This window comes from Cryptomeria japonica, chromosome 1 (genome assembly GCF_030272615.1).
Source record: "Cryptomeria japonica chromosome 1, Sugi_1.0, whole genome shotgun sequence".
In the NCBI taxonomy this organism is placed as follows: domain Eukaryota; kingdom Viridiplantae; phylum Streptophyta; class Pinopsida; order Cupressales; family Cupressaceae; genus Cryptomeria; species Cryptomeria japonica.
In genome coordinates, this window is record NC_081405.1 from 474,256,104 (window position 1) to 474,271,480 (window position 15,377).

A 15,377-nucleotide genomic window follows, 5' to 3' on the forward strand; every position below is an offset into this window, starting at 1 on the left:
TAGATAGATAGATTTGATGATTGATTTAGTTTTGATTGATAGCTGATGATTTGATCAATAGATTTGATTTGATTGATTTCTTTTGACAAAATAGGAGAAACTTGATGTTCTCCAGTGTCGGGAGAAATTATCGGCAGTGCGACATTTAGTGCCGGAGTTGACCTAGGCTAAGATTAGACACATAGACGCATGTGGTTTACATCATTTGCTATATATGCTTGAGATTACGCATAATAGGGGTTTGTTGATAGCATTGGCCAAGAGATGTCACAATGAGCATAACACTTTCCACCTACCAACGAGTGAGATTAGTGTGACTCTTGAGGATGTCTACAGGATTCTACATATCCTAGTGACTAGTGAGCTAGTACAGTATGATTATCAGGATCGAGTGGGGATGGAGGCATGTAGAGTCATGTTTGCTAATGAGAGCATTGGTAGTGGAGAGATCGGATGGGTTGATATGGTGATGTATTATGAGGCTCTTCCTGTGATTCTCGCTGGTTTGATTGGACAATTTATATGACCTGATAGGAGATCACGAGGTTTTTCCATTGGATGGGGTGAGATTATTCTGAGTATGATGCAGCATCGTACTCGATATACTTGGGGTGTTTGCATGTTAGCTCATTTATATCATGATCTGCATCAGGTAGTGTATGATGAGAGTGTGAGTTTGTCTATTGGGTGCACTTTATTGCAGATCTAGTGTTGGGAGCACATTGTTATTACTCGACCTATCCATCATAGAGTTCATGGAGAGAGGCAGTCATATGTATATTTCTATGCAGGTATCCTTACTCAGCATAAGCTGGGTAAGATGGATTATTGGTGTTGGGTGCTAGATTCTTTGGACAACATCACTTGGAGACCATATCTTGATTGTGAGCCATGGATGCATGATGCTCAGACATTACCATGTATCATGTAGAGTAGATATCTTATTGTTCGGATGCCTTTCATTATTGAGTGACAGTTGATTGGTCAGATTTTGAGATAGTTTGGTATCATCTAGCCTATCCCTACTAGTGTGATGATATATGCTCGGCGGTATAGAGATAGGTGACATTGGGGACCATCGTTATCATTTGAGATTGCTCGTGTAGAGTTTGTTGCAACTCCGAAAGTGGCATATGATATGAGATTGCATATTCTTGATCTGAGGGTTACTATAGATTATGCCCTATATATATTAGTGCATCCATTTCCTTGCATTATTGATCCAGCAGATCCTCCTCCTAGTTCAGGAGATGAGGATGATGATTCAAATGATCCAGTTTCTAGGAGATGGAGACAGAGATGAGAGCTTAGAGCTGCTCATTAAGCTGAGAGAGGTGGAGATGATGGTGGGGTTGGAGGTGGTGGTGGTAGGAAACCTAGATAGAGGGGAGGCCGATTGAGAGTCCGTGGAGGACCATTTAGACCAGCTGGCAGAAATTGAGAGACCACGTCCTATGGGTGGGAGGGATGTTGGATGGATTGGGAAAGAGCATGGCAGGACTAGTATGATATCACCGAGAGGATTGCCATTGATAGGAGGCTGGGTGACTGGACTGGATGGGGGTTGCATGAGAGGCATTGATTTCGGATAGATTCGGCCAGATCCTCAAGTTATTGCAGCACATGGTGGAGATGATGAGGATCCTAAGGATCATGTTCCCCTGATTAGATGACGAGTTCAGAGAGTTACTTGGACTAAGATTCCAGCAGTTGGATAGGTTGGTGGTGAGGGGATTGGGGTTCGTGTGCCATAGCAGGATGTACCAGAGAAGGTTGCACCAGTGCATGATATGCCAGATGTGGTTATACCAGAACATGATGTGCCAAGGTAGGATACCATTGACAGTCTGAGAGCACAGATTGATCAGCTTCAAGCACAGGTGCAGACTCTTATTACGAAGTGAGATAGAGCTATTAGGAGATAGCAGGATACTCAGGGCCTTCTTGATCATATTTAGTAGGTTGGATCAAGTATTCTTTTGATGCATACTATTAGAGCACTATTTTGGGCTAGGAAGGAGACTTCCTACTGGCGACGACGATATGAGCAGGTAGTTGCAAAGAGCCAGAGAGCAGGTAGCTATCATACCACCATGTTGATGGATACTAGCAGTGGTGGGGTCATGGGACCTCCTCAGAGGAGTGGGGATCATGGGAGACAGGCATCTGGAGGATCTTCTTGCCCATAGCCACAGAGACGGACAGATTCAGGTGGTAGCGGTACAAGATAGCCTTGACTTGATTTGTATTTGATGAGGCATTTGTATTATTTATCTGATATCATTGTATACTTGGACTTTTACTGTTTTATGATGATCTATATGCAAACATGGATTCTATGTGATGATGATCTTTGTTATGCATGTTATTCTATTTGATGATCTATATGCTTATGTGCTTTGATTATATATGGATGCAGTGATTAGATGGATGATGGCATGATCTTTTATTTTCATTATGATGATGCTTTATATGATGATGCAATGATAAATACTTTTGTTGATTTTAGATTTTGATGACCTCGGATGCAAATGGAAATGATTACTAAGTTAAATGATATGCAAATGATGCAAGTGATCTATATGGAAATGTAAATGAATGATTGCTTTGCTTTTGATGATGATCTATATGAAATGTTTTTTTTGTTTATGATATGCTTATGAATATAAGTGCAAAGATGCAACTAAATGATCGTTAATGGAATCATAATGCAAATAATAACGATGATACACTACATGATGAATGAAATGCAGTTAATTAAATGCAAACCAATGCAATGATAAATGCCATGAAATGATTTGAAATGATGATAAAATGATTCTAAGAAATGAATGCACCTATAATGATTAAATGCAAATTGCGTTTGTTTGTCCAAGTATACTCAATCTTTATTTATGACCGTTGATCTGTTAATGAAATAATATATTTATAATGCAACTGACAATGAATGCTTATAATGCAGATGAATAATGAGTTTATGAAATGATCTAACTAAAAAATGGAGTGTCATTCTTCATATGTTATCTTGTAACAGTGCTTGATTTCATCATTGAGCTTTAAATGTTGTAAGAAAATACAAGCAACTTGACATAATGATTCAAGATGACCTGAGTATTCCTTACATAGATTTTGATATAGCAAGTTAATACAAGCAACTTGATATAATGGATCAAGTTCACCTGAGTATTGCTTGCAGAAAAGACAAGGATTATCTCCTTTCATGCATGACTTGGAATGTCCTCCTTGATCTTTTGTCGATCATATCCTGAGACAAGTTCATACCATAGTAAGAGATAAACCATAGATAGCAATCAAAGAAAATAACCATGCCCCATCATAGCTTCTCTAGTCATGGACATCCTTGAGTCGCATAGAGTACATGATTAGCAATAAAATAAAGATATAAACATTGAATCTTGTATGTCATTCACATGTTCTTATGGTCATTAACTGATATAATCATCTTAATGAATGATCTTTGATAATCCTGTATTACTTGCTGGTCGATTTTTTGTATTTTGAGTATCATGATTCAGTTGTTGATGAAACTCCTTGATTTTCATTGCTTTGTTGCTCGTTATCTATTTTCAAAATCCTAGGTGTTTTCGGTTTTTTCTATGTTTTTTTGAATGTTTTGGATTTTAAAGATTCAAAAGATCACCTTAGCAAAAAGGAATTAGGATTTTGCCCCCAGTGGAAACAAAAATTAGTATGGATATATGAATTGATCAGGATCCAAACCATAGCGGGATACAAATGCAGATTGAATGATTATGATAAAATCTAAGACAAGTGACTATGGCAAGTATGTCAAAGATTGTTAACTATTGGTAAGATGCATATTTCTTGCTAATGGTTCAGAGCAATGGATGCGAAAGACGGAATGGATAAGCTAGGATATGATGGAAGTGATAGATGCGATAGGATGGAGTGGATAGGTGTGCAAAGTGATCTCATAGATGGAGGAACTTATTTCTTAGATAGCGCCTATTTACCAGGTTTTTAGTGTCTAAATTTATTGCATTTTTTGGATTTTATATTCTTTTTATTGATTTTTAAAGGACTTTATATGCTTTTTATTGATTTTTTTTAGGATTTTATATCTCAAGCATAGAATTTCTTGAGATGGATGGAATTGATAGGTTCATCAAACCAATCACCTTCGGGGGTAGATAACTTGTATGCTCATGATCCATATGCTGCTACTATGACAAAAGGTCCTAGCCAATTCGGTTCAAATTTTCCCTTCTTTTCTCAGTCTTGCTGATTTCTTGGATTCTCCCTTAGAACTATATCACCAATCTAGAAAATATGTGGCTTGACTCTATGGTTATAGCTTCTTTCCATTCTTTATTGGTATACCTTCAAATGTTCTGATGCATTTTGGTGACGTTCCTGAATTAATTCTAGTTCTTGGAGTCAAGAGACTCGTTGTTCTTCTTCTGGTATAAGATCATGCAAGGATACTCGTAGAGAAGGTATCTCTACTTCTATAGGTAATATAGATTTGGATCCATAGACCAAACAATATGGAGTTGCCCCTGCTGGAGTGCAGACACTAGTTCGGTATGCCTAAAGAGCAGGATTTAGCTGAATGTGCCAATCTTTTCCAGCTTCATTGATTGTTTCTTCAAGATTTTCAACATAGTTTTGTTTGATGCCTCAACTTGACCATTACCTTGTGGATAATATGGGGTAGAGAACCTATGTTAGATATGAAACTATTCACATAGCTCTTTCACATCTTGATTTTTGAATGGTCTTCCATTATCAGTGATAATGGTCATAGGAATGCCATAGTGATAGATTATATAATTCAAGATGAATGATGATATTTGTTTTCTTGTCACTGTCGTTAAAGGCACTGCTTCAATCCACTTAGTAAATTATTCAGTAGCAATCAGAATGAATTTATGTCCATTAGAAGATGAGGGATTGATCTTTCCTACCAAATCAAGGCCCCAATGTGAAAATGGCCATGATCCTATCATAGGATATAACTGTTGTGCTGGTGCATGAATTAGATTTCCATGGATCTTGCATTGTTTACATTTTCTAGCATAGGTGAATGAATATCTTTCCATAGTAGGGAAGAAATAACCCATACGAATAAGTTTCTTAGCCAATGTTAAACCACTTGAGTGTGTACCACAAATGCCCCCATGAATATCATTAAGAACTCTCTCAGATTCATCTTTTTCAAGACATATCAACAATGTACTATCTAAACCACGCCTATATAAGATATCAGCAATAATGGTATAGCGAGAGGACTGGCGGATAAAGTTTCTTCATTGATTACGAGATAATTCCAGAGGAAGGATATGATCTTTCAAGTATCGGTAGGTTTGACCATATAAGGATTCACTGGTTTCTGATATATGGAAAATTCGATAGGTATGTTGGGACTGGATGGTAGGGGTTAAGATATCTTCCATGAGAAATTCATAACACTGTTGATTCTCTTTATTTTGCAAGAGAGATGCTATTGTAGCCATCACATCTGCTACTTTATTCTCATTTCTGGGAATCTGGGTGAATGTAATTTCTTTAAAGTGTCCTTTGAATTCCTCTATCAACTGTTTGTATGGCATAAGCTTATCATCATTTGTTTGATATTCATCATTGATTTGATTAATGACAAGTTGTGAATCACCATAGACATGTAGTTCTTTGACATTCCATTCAATGGCTATTTTAAGCCCTATAGCCAATGCTTCATACTCTGTAGTATTATTGGTGCATGGAAATCGTAGTCTATATGATTTCGGAATTGTGTCCTTGAGGTGTGGTGAAAAATATTCCTCTGCCTGAACCATATTGAGTATAAGAGCCATCAAAGTACAATTCCCAAAAGTTTGTACTTACTGTCAAGATATTTGCATCAGGAAATTCGATGTGCAAAGGCATGTTATTGTGTAGAGGTGCATCAGCCAATTGATCAGTGATGACTTGTCCCTTGATAGCTTTCCGGTCAACATATTCTATGTCAAATTCACTCAATATCATAACCCATTTGGCTAGTCTTTGATGAATACTAAGAGGGGGGGGTGAATTAGTATGCCAAAAATCTTTGCACTTAAACACTTTGCAAGACTAACAGTAAACCGGTAAAACAATTTAGCAGACAAACCAGTTAACACACATGCAAACCAAATAGCTAATAATGCATTCACCCACAGAAGAAAAAACACCATAACACAAGAGATTTTGATGTGGAAACCCAAATGGGAAAAACCATGGTGAGATGGAACTCACAAGTAACTATCTGCAGAATAGGAACCAGATCGGTTAAGGTCTGACAATGTTCTTTACCAGAACAGATCCTATTAGGAATCTCAATCTCTGTTAGGAGATAAGTTAGATTAAAGAATACCTTGCTAGAGGATTTTAGATCCACAGATGTGAACCACCTTGTTAGAGGATTTACAAAAGGCTTTTGGGCCTACCCAGTTAAGGGCTACAGACTTGTCAAAGATGTGAGTAATCAACAAGTGTTTGATCTAGCTAATAGCACAATCTTCTCGGTTAGATCCTTAATAGCTCATTCCTAATGCATTCCAGCATTACTTCAGTCTTCTACACATTCATATTCTCTCCAACTCCTCAACCACCTTAAACCCTAGAAACAACCTAAAACCCTAGACATGATGTCCTTATAAAGGAATCTAGTTTCATGTCAGTCCAATAGGATTACATTACAATTTCCTAGGTTCAATGAACCTGGACATACTTGGTAACATGACACAAAAAGCACCGTTAAAGAGTTGGCACCGTCAAACAAATGGTGGATGGTAACTCATTACAAAATGTCGATTGGTAACTCATCATAGAGTATTACCAGTTCATACAATATACCAGTTGTCAGTTTGTAAAAAATGAAGACTGGTAAAAATGTGTTATGTCGCTTTAATTCCTCGTACCGCTTGAGATCCACGAACAGCTTGGGATCAACATGTCACTTCAGACCGGGAAACACATTCTACAAAACACCAATAGTCTAAAGACTATAATACAACATTTCGGTTTTAACAAATACCCATTCTGCTCTAACTCATACATATAAAGGGGATCTCAATGCAAGTGTATGTCCATCAATGACAATCACAACATAAACATCAAAAATGCCAACAATCTCCTCCTTTGGCATTGATGGCAACACTTAGGAAAATAAAATTTTGACATCTACGTGTTTTACAAGAAAATCATGCCATTAGAAAAATTGCTCCCCCTAAGCATATACACTATCCCTTTGACAATACAATGTATAATGATTTTGCATATAGAGCATAAACATTGAGATATTTTGAGCATATATCAAAATTTTGATTACCAGATACTTCTCTCAAATCGAATTCTTCTCCCCATTTGCCAACAATGACAAAGTACAGCTGAACAACCTTGTTTTCATTTGATATTAAAATAATAAAAGTTTATGACAATAAGGAATAATACTTGTCAAAAATATATTTAAAGTCCTGCAAGAATTGTCTCATCAATAAAGACCAGGACTCAAGTAGGGAGGTGGCTACTTCTATCTCTGTCTACATCTAGGAGACCTGTTCTTCCATGGCTTCAATTGTGCTCATCTCCTATGTCACTATTAGGGCATCCAGATTTAGATAGCACTTCTGAAGAATTTGTTAATGTGGGAGTAGAACTAGTTGTAGCTCCTGCAAATCTCTAGACAAGGTGCTGATCTCTTGCTCCATTTTTGCTGACTGGATGTGAAACCGGTGAACAGTTTGCCCATAAGTTGTAAAGGAATCATAAGGTGGCTTGAATGTGCTCATGTAGGACTGTAAGTCCGTTTGAAGCTTTTGCTTCTGAGCTAGCATATCATCATAGAACAGATGGGGTTGGCAGATCTTATTGAGTAGCAGATTCCCTTCATCCAAAGCGTCCCTTATATCCTTTTGTTCTTTTTTCAGTTCAGACCAGAGCTCATTCAACTTCTTCACCAGAGCTATATTAAGAGCTTTTTGATGTTCCTTGGCATTTTCCTCTACTATCTCTTCTAGGCTCTGCACCTGATCCTCCACTACTGTGCATAGGAGGTTTAGTTTGGCTAGTGATGATTCAGTGCATGGAAGGTTAGTACTGGGTATCAAACTGGTAAGAGTGTCCATAGCCGCTTGAATTACATCCTACTCCTTCTTCCTCCGAATGTTTTCAAGTCATTCTTGGGCAGCTTTGATGCTCTGCATTAGCTCCGTTTCACTTGCAGACTAGAGGTCGATAGGACTAGTGAGGTCAGCTAGTTTGGCTTGACTACTAGTTGCCTTTGGAGTCTCCATCTAGGCGCTCTTTGGCGCTTCTCTTTCCTTATCCTCTTCTACTTTTTTCTTCTTCATTTCTCTTCTCTTCTCCTCTTCTTTGTCCTCCTCAGGATTTTTCTTCTCTACTTCTCTCCTCTTCTCCTCTTCCTTTTCTTCTTCTCCCTTCTTCTTTTTTTGTGCTTCCTTCTTATTATCCTATTCCTTGTCTTCCTCTTCCTTCTTCTTTTTCTCAGCTTCCTTCCTCTTCTCCTCTGCCTTATCTTCATCGGCCTTTTTCTTTTCTACTTCCTTTCGCTTCTCCTCTTCCTTTCTCTTCTTCTCATCCTCTTCCTCTTTCTTCTTACTTGCATCTTCTTGTTTCTTTTTCTCTTCTTCATCCTTCTTCTTCTTCTCCTCTTCATCTTTCTTCTTCTTCTCTTCTTCACCTTTCTTCTTCTTCTCTTATTCATCCTTTTTCTTCTTCTCTTCTTCATCCTTTTTCTTTTGCTCTGCCTATTCCTTTGCCACTTCCTATCTATCCTTGCCTTGCTTATCAACCTGTTTAGCCTATTGCTCCTATCTTGTTGCCTCAGATGGTGTTTCCTGAGTAACATCTTCTACGTCTAGGGCATCGACATCAATAGTGTCGACCGGTTCATCAACCGGATTTCCTTCATCATCAAGTACTTCATCCGGTTTGGATATAACTAGTTCTTTCTCAGCTTGCTGGTTAGCTTCAGCCAATCGATACATCTTCAGAGCTTCTAGAGCACGGGTGTGTGTATCCTTGAGCACTTCTTTACCCTTCCCTTCCAATAATAGGAGTCTTCTTCTTCTCATGAAGAAAAGACCTTTGTATTTGTTCATTACATTGAACAGTTCCAAATTTGATACATCAGGAAAATGTTCAGCAAAAAATTTTTCTCTCATTTCTTGTTCCTGCTCTATGGCAATGCACCATTTATTATCTAAGGACTTATACAAAGAATCCGGTGTTTCAGATCTCATTTCTAAAGGTGACTGGTCATTAACACATAAATACTAAATTATTTCCTTTTCAATTGCTTCCTTTTCATCATCATTAAAGTCATCAACATACTCAATTAAATCATGTAGCAATTTTCTCCTAATATTCTTTATTGTTCTTTGACAATGTGTCAAAGGTTTATAGGAAGAGATATCTATATTTACCGGTGTAGATGATGTCGGTTCATTCTTTGTCTTCTTTCTTGTTTGTCTTGCCTTCTTAGGCTTCTCCTCAGACACAGTTTCCTCTGAGTCCGGTGTATTGCTTTTTGTCTTCCTTTTCCTCTTGAAGACTTTTAGCCAGTGCCGCTTCCAATTTCTTCTTGGTTGGTGACTGTTTGGTCACTTTTGGACTTGCTATTGTAACCAGTGCAGATGCGGATGGTACTTCTTTTCCCTTCTTCATTGAAGGCTCTTTTCCTTTCTTTTCTGGTGGTTCCTCAACTGGTGTTATCCTCTCTAGGTAGGTGTCGATTCTCTTTACCTTAGGATCAACCGGTGAGGCAATAAGGGTAGAGGCATACCCTTCTAGCATATCATACATCACCTCATAGCCCATTGGCTCCACTTCTTCCACTCTAGGCTCAACAGCCTCCATTATGCATTGATCCACCTTGATGGTGAAACAGATATCATCTTCATATTTCTTGATGATGTCACCTGATATTCTCATTATTTGGCTCATTTTCCATCTAAACTCATCAAAATACTCATTCAGAACTTCAAGGTAACTGATTCCCACTGCTTGCAAACTTTCCTTTATTTGTTTGGTAACCGGTTGGTCCGTCGACCACTGAATGTCTCCCACTCCTGGGAAGTATCCTTGAAAGTAAAAGAACAACCCAACCAATAGTTGTCCAAACTTGAACCTCAGTGCATTATCCTATTTGAACAACTTCAGATTCAACAGGAGTTGCCTTTGCATACCGGTGCATAGGTCAAATGATGAATCCTCCTTGATCATTTGGTAGGTGGCATTTACTATTGTAGCAGATACAGAGTTAATTCTACTGGCTAAGAATGTCCAGTATCCAATCACCATACATGCATACTTCACCAAATCATCCTTGACAGAATTGATGGTCATACCTTGTGAGTTGCTCACTGAATCGGTGAGCTTCGACATTTCAATTTTCCTTACCATCCTTAGGGCTGGCACATCCCTTGTATTGTAGAAACTGGTGACGACATGAATTTCTTGTGGTGTTATATCATGCGTTCTTTCTAGGTACATCTTGTCACCATGAACTCTACTCAGAATGATCCTAATGTGATCATCTGTGAAATCCTCTAGGAAATAAACAACATTGTGGAGCTTCTTCTTCTCCAAGATACTATACATCAGTTTGATCTTTTTATCTTGTCCACAGAACAAACCTAGCTGGGAGTGGATAGCTAGAGACCCTAGGTCTTCAATCTTGCAATCTATGTAATCAGAAATCCCTTCTTCTACTATAACACTAGCCATAACTTGTGATAGGGCATTATACTTAGACTTGCGTTGAATAAAACTTGCAGACTCAACAGATGCACTAGAATTAGTATGAGATGCGGAAGCCATGATAGAAACTTAAAAACTCGAGAAATACCTTTTGAAACACGTGAATTTAGGGCTTTCAGATTCTCCTTCACTTCACACTCTGTCGGTTGCAGAATCACCGCTTTGTGTTCTTCACTTGACCATTTGCAATTTGAATTTGAATCTCCTTCGCGGTTTCTCAATTTCTCAAAATCTCAACACAAATCACCTTTTCTTCGCTCTGCTCTTTGGAAAACTTTTCTTCATTTGAAAACTGATAGTGAGAAATGATTTGAAAAATCATTTTAAACATATTCCTCACCTACCGCAATAAATGCTCCACTTTTAGGGCATAAACCCTAATTTGCCTTTTATCATTTCCAGTCTTCCGCCAAATGACAAGTATTGCATACCGGTTAAGGTCTTTTATCGATGTCAACTGAGGGTTCGAAACATTTCACCGTTTGCTCCCCCTAAGCTTTTCTGAAGCTTAGTTTGTCAGTTCCTTAATTTCCACACTAGGTGCAGAAACCGGTTCCTTTAGTAACACCACTGGTTTCTTCTTCCAAATTTTGTTTATATCCGCTTGAATAGTGTCAACATCAATGTTTCCTTTCAGAGTGACCCGTATATCATCAGATATGTTCTTTCTTGATCTACAAAATTTGGCAACGTGACTCGGTTTGTTGCAGTGATACCAGACCAACCCAAGTGCTCCCCAAGGTCCATTGTTCATGTTTCCATTCTTCCTTTTGCATGTTGCACCAGTGTGACCATGACCATGATAGACCATATAGTTTTCTCTCCATCTGGTTGCCACTTGATAGCCACGACTTCTTGGCTGATGATTGAAGGCATTAAACCAGTTGTAATTCTGGTTCACAAAAGGTTTAGGGCCAACTCCTTGGGTCCTCTAAGGATATCTTCCAGTGTTGTTCATAACAGACTTGCATTTAGATGCTCTATGCCCATACTTGTTGCATGCATAACAGTTACCATTGAATCTATAGGATCTAGGCTTATCATTTAGAAAATAAGGAAAATTGTTGTAAGCCTTACTCCTACACACATTGGCAGTTTGTCCTTCTTTAAGACAGTTAAAGAAAACAGGTTTAAAATTTTGCTTACCTTTACCCTTTGATGCCAGTTGTTTCTTTGATGCTCCAGCATTTGTACCAGAGGTCTCACCTTCCTCATGACCGAAACAGCCAAGTCCATCAATATTCTTGACTGGTTTGGCAGATTCAAGCTTTTTCTCTAGCTTGATAGTGCTCTTGTTGAACTTAGCAAGTATTTCCTTTGACTCAGAGAGTTCTTTGGAAATAGCAGCATTTATTTCCATCAGGTTTTCATTCTCAGAGATGGCACTGTTCAGTTCACCTTGCATGTCTTCCTTTTCCTCTTTGCTTGCATGGAGTTGAGCAGTTAGGGCACTGATCTCTTGTTTCAGCTTGGAGATCTCATGATCTCTTTCTTTCACCAGATCTTTAGCTTTCCTCCAGTTCTCAAGCTCTTGACACATCTAGATAGTTAGTCCTTCCAACTCCTTTCTCAATTTGGAGTTTGATTCATTCAACTTATTTACTTCTGCAATTAGGGCTTCCATGTCTGTTTCATCTGAAGAACTATTTTTAGATAGCTCCATTAGCTTTTTTGCATGATCTCTCCTTTTTGCTTGAGACGCCTTGTATTTGACCATAAGATCATGATAAGCTTGCTCAGACTGAGTGAGCCAATGAGTAAGTTCCCTTATAGAGTATTCCCCCATATTTCTTTCTAAGTGGTTAAACTTATAGAAAGGTAGGCTCTGATACCAATTGATAATACTAAGAGGGGGGTGAATTAGTATGCCAAAAATCTCTACACTTAAACACTTTGCAAGACTAATAGTAAATCAGTAAAATAGTTTAGCAGACAAGCCGATTAACACACATGCAAACCAAATAGCTAATAATGCATTCACCCATAGAAGCAAAACACCATAACACAAGAGATTTTGACGTGGAAAACCAAATGGGAAAAACCATGGTGAGATGGAACTCACAAGTAACTATCTGCAGAATAGAAACTAGACCAGTTAAGGTCAGACCGGTTAAGGTCTTACAATGTTCTTTACTAGAATAGATCCTATTAGGAATCTCAATCTCTATAAGGAGATAACTCCGATTAAAGACTACCTTGCTAGAGGATTTTAGATCCACAAATGTGAACCACCTTGTTAGAGGATTTACAAAAGGCTTTTGGGCCTACCCGGTTAAGGGCTACAGACTTGTCAAAGATGTGAGTAATCAACAAGTGTTTGATCTAGCTAATAGCACAGACTGCTTAGTTAGATCCTTGATAGCTCATTCCTAATGCATTCCAGCATTACTTCAGTCTTCTAAACATTAATATTCTCTCCAACTCCTCAACCACCTTAAACCCTAGAAACAACATAAACTTTCACTACAGCCACATCAACAACCTAAAACCCTAGACATGATGTCCTTATAAAGGAATCTAGTTTCATGTCGGTCCAATAGGATTACATTATAATTTCCTAGGTTCAATGAACCTAGACATACTTGGTAACACGACACAAAAAGCACCGTTAAAGTGTCGGCACCATCAAACAATCAGTGGATGGTAACTCATCACAAAATGTTGGTTGGTAACTCATCACAGAGTATTACCGATTCATACAATATACCGGTTGCCAATTTGTCAAAAATGAACACTGGTAAAAATGTGTTATGCCACTTTAATTCCTCGTACCGCTTGGGATTCGTGAACCGCTTGGGGTCAACATGCCACTTCAGACCGGGAAACACATTCTACAAAACACCAATAGTCTAAAGACTATAATACAACATTCTAGTTGGAATAAATACTAGTTGTGCTCTAACTCATACATATAACGGGGATCTCAATGCAAATGTGTGTCCATCAATGACACTCACAACATAAACATCAAAAATGCTAACAGTCTCCCTGTCAATGTTGACTTGCTCAAAAGATATTTGAGAGGATCTATCTTTACTATTAGTTTTAAAGAATGAATCAACATATAATGGCGTAGCTTTTGGGTTGCAAATACAACTTCTAGACATATCTTTTTAATTGAGGAATAATTTAACTCATAGCCAACAAGTGTTCTGCTGATATAATAAACTACTCTTTCTTTTCCTTCATCATCATGTTGAGCTAGGAGAGCGCCTAATGTCACACTTGTTGCTGAGACATAGAGTAACAATGGTTTCCCTTTGATTGGTGATATCAGTATTGGAGGACTCATAAGATATTCTTTTATTTGCAAGAAAGCTTCTTCACATTTTCTATCCCATTTGAATAGAACATTTTTATGTAAAAGATGGGTAAATGGAAGACGTCTATCAGCCAATTGAGAAACAAATCTCCTGATTGATTGCAACCTTCCTTGTAAAGATCACAATTGACTTAGGTTTTTCTGTGACTCCATCTCCATGATAGCTTTAACTTTTCTAGGATCTACTTCAATGCCATGAGATGATATAATGTACCCTAGGATCTTTCCAGAGGTTACACCAAATGCACATTTCTTTGGATTTAATCTTAATTCATATCTTTCCAGCCTATCAAAAATCTTGCTTAGAATGTTCAAATGTTCTTTTCTTGTGTGAGATTTTGCAAGTATGTCGTCGCCATAGTCTTCCATGAATGTATGCATCATATCATGGAAAATTGTCGTCATAGCCCTTTGATAAGTTGCTCCTGCATTTTTAAGCCCAAATGGCATAACATTCCAGTAGTACGTTCCCCATGCACAGGTGAAAGTTGTCTTCTCTTGATCTTCAGGTGCAATTCTTATTTGATTATATCCTGAGAAGTCATCCATTAATTAAAACATCTCATGGTATGTTGATAAGTCTACTATGATATCAATGTTTGGTAGCCGGAAATCATCTTTTTGACATGCTTTATTCAGATCTCTGAAATCTATGCAGACTCTTATGCTCTTATCTGGCTCTAATACTGGTACAATACTTGAGACATATTATGGATAAGAAACTAGTCTTATGAAACCCACTTCTAATAGTTTCTTGAGCTCAGTTTTGACAAGGAGAGCAATATGCAGATGCATAATACTTAGCTTCTGCTTAACAGGTTTTTCTTTTAAATCTACATTAAGATGATGCATGATAAGATCTGGGTTAATTCCCGGTATATCTGCATAGGACCAAGTAAAATTTATTTGTCTTTTCTTAAAGAATTCCATGTACTCTTTCCTCTCTCTTTCTGATAATGAGGCAGCAAAAGGAAGTATTTTAGGATCTTTTGATGTATCAATGTTTACTGCTTCTGTTGGTTCTATCAAGATAGCATATCTCTCCTAAAAATATGCAAGAAAAATGTCAAACTTTGCATCTTTTGGCACCTCATAGGGGTTTTCACCATTAGATACACCCTTTGTTTTCTCTTTTGATTGATCTAATGTTGCCATAAAATGGTTTTCAATAATAGGTCTCTTTCCTTGTTTTATTTCACTTTTACGACTGAAAAGTTTGGCATTCTCCTGACTATGAGAAACATCACTTGATTCTGCAATGGAAGATATC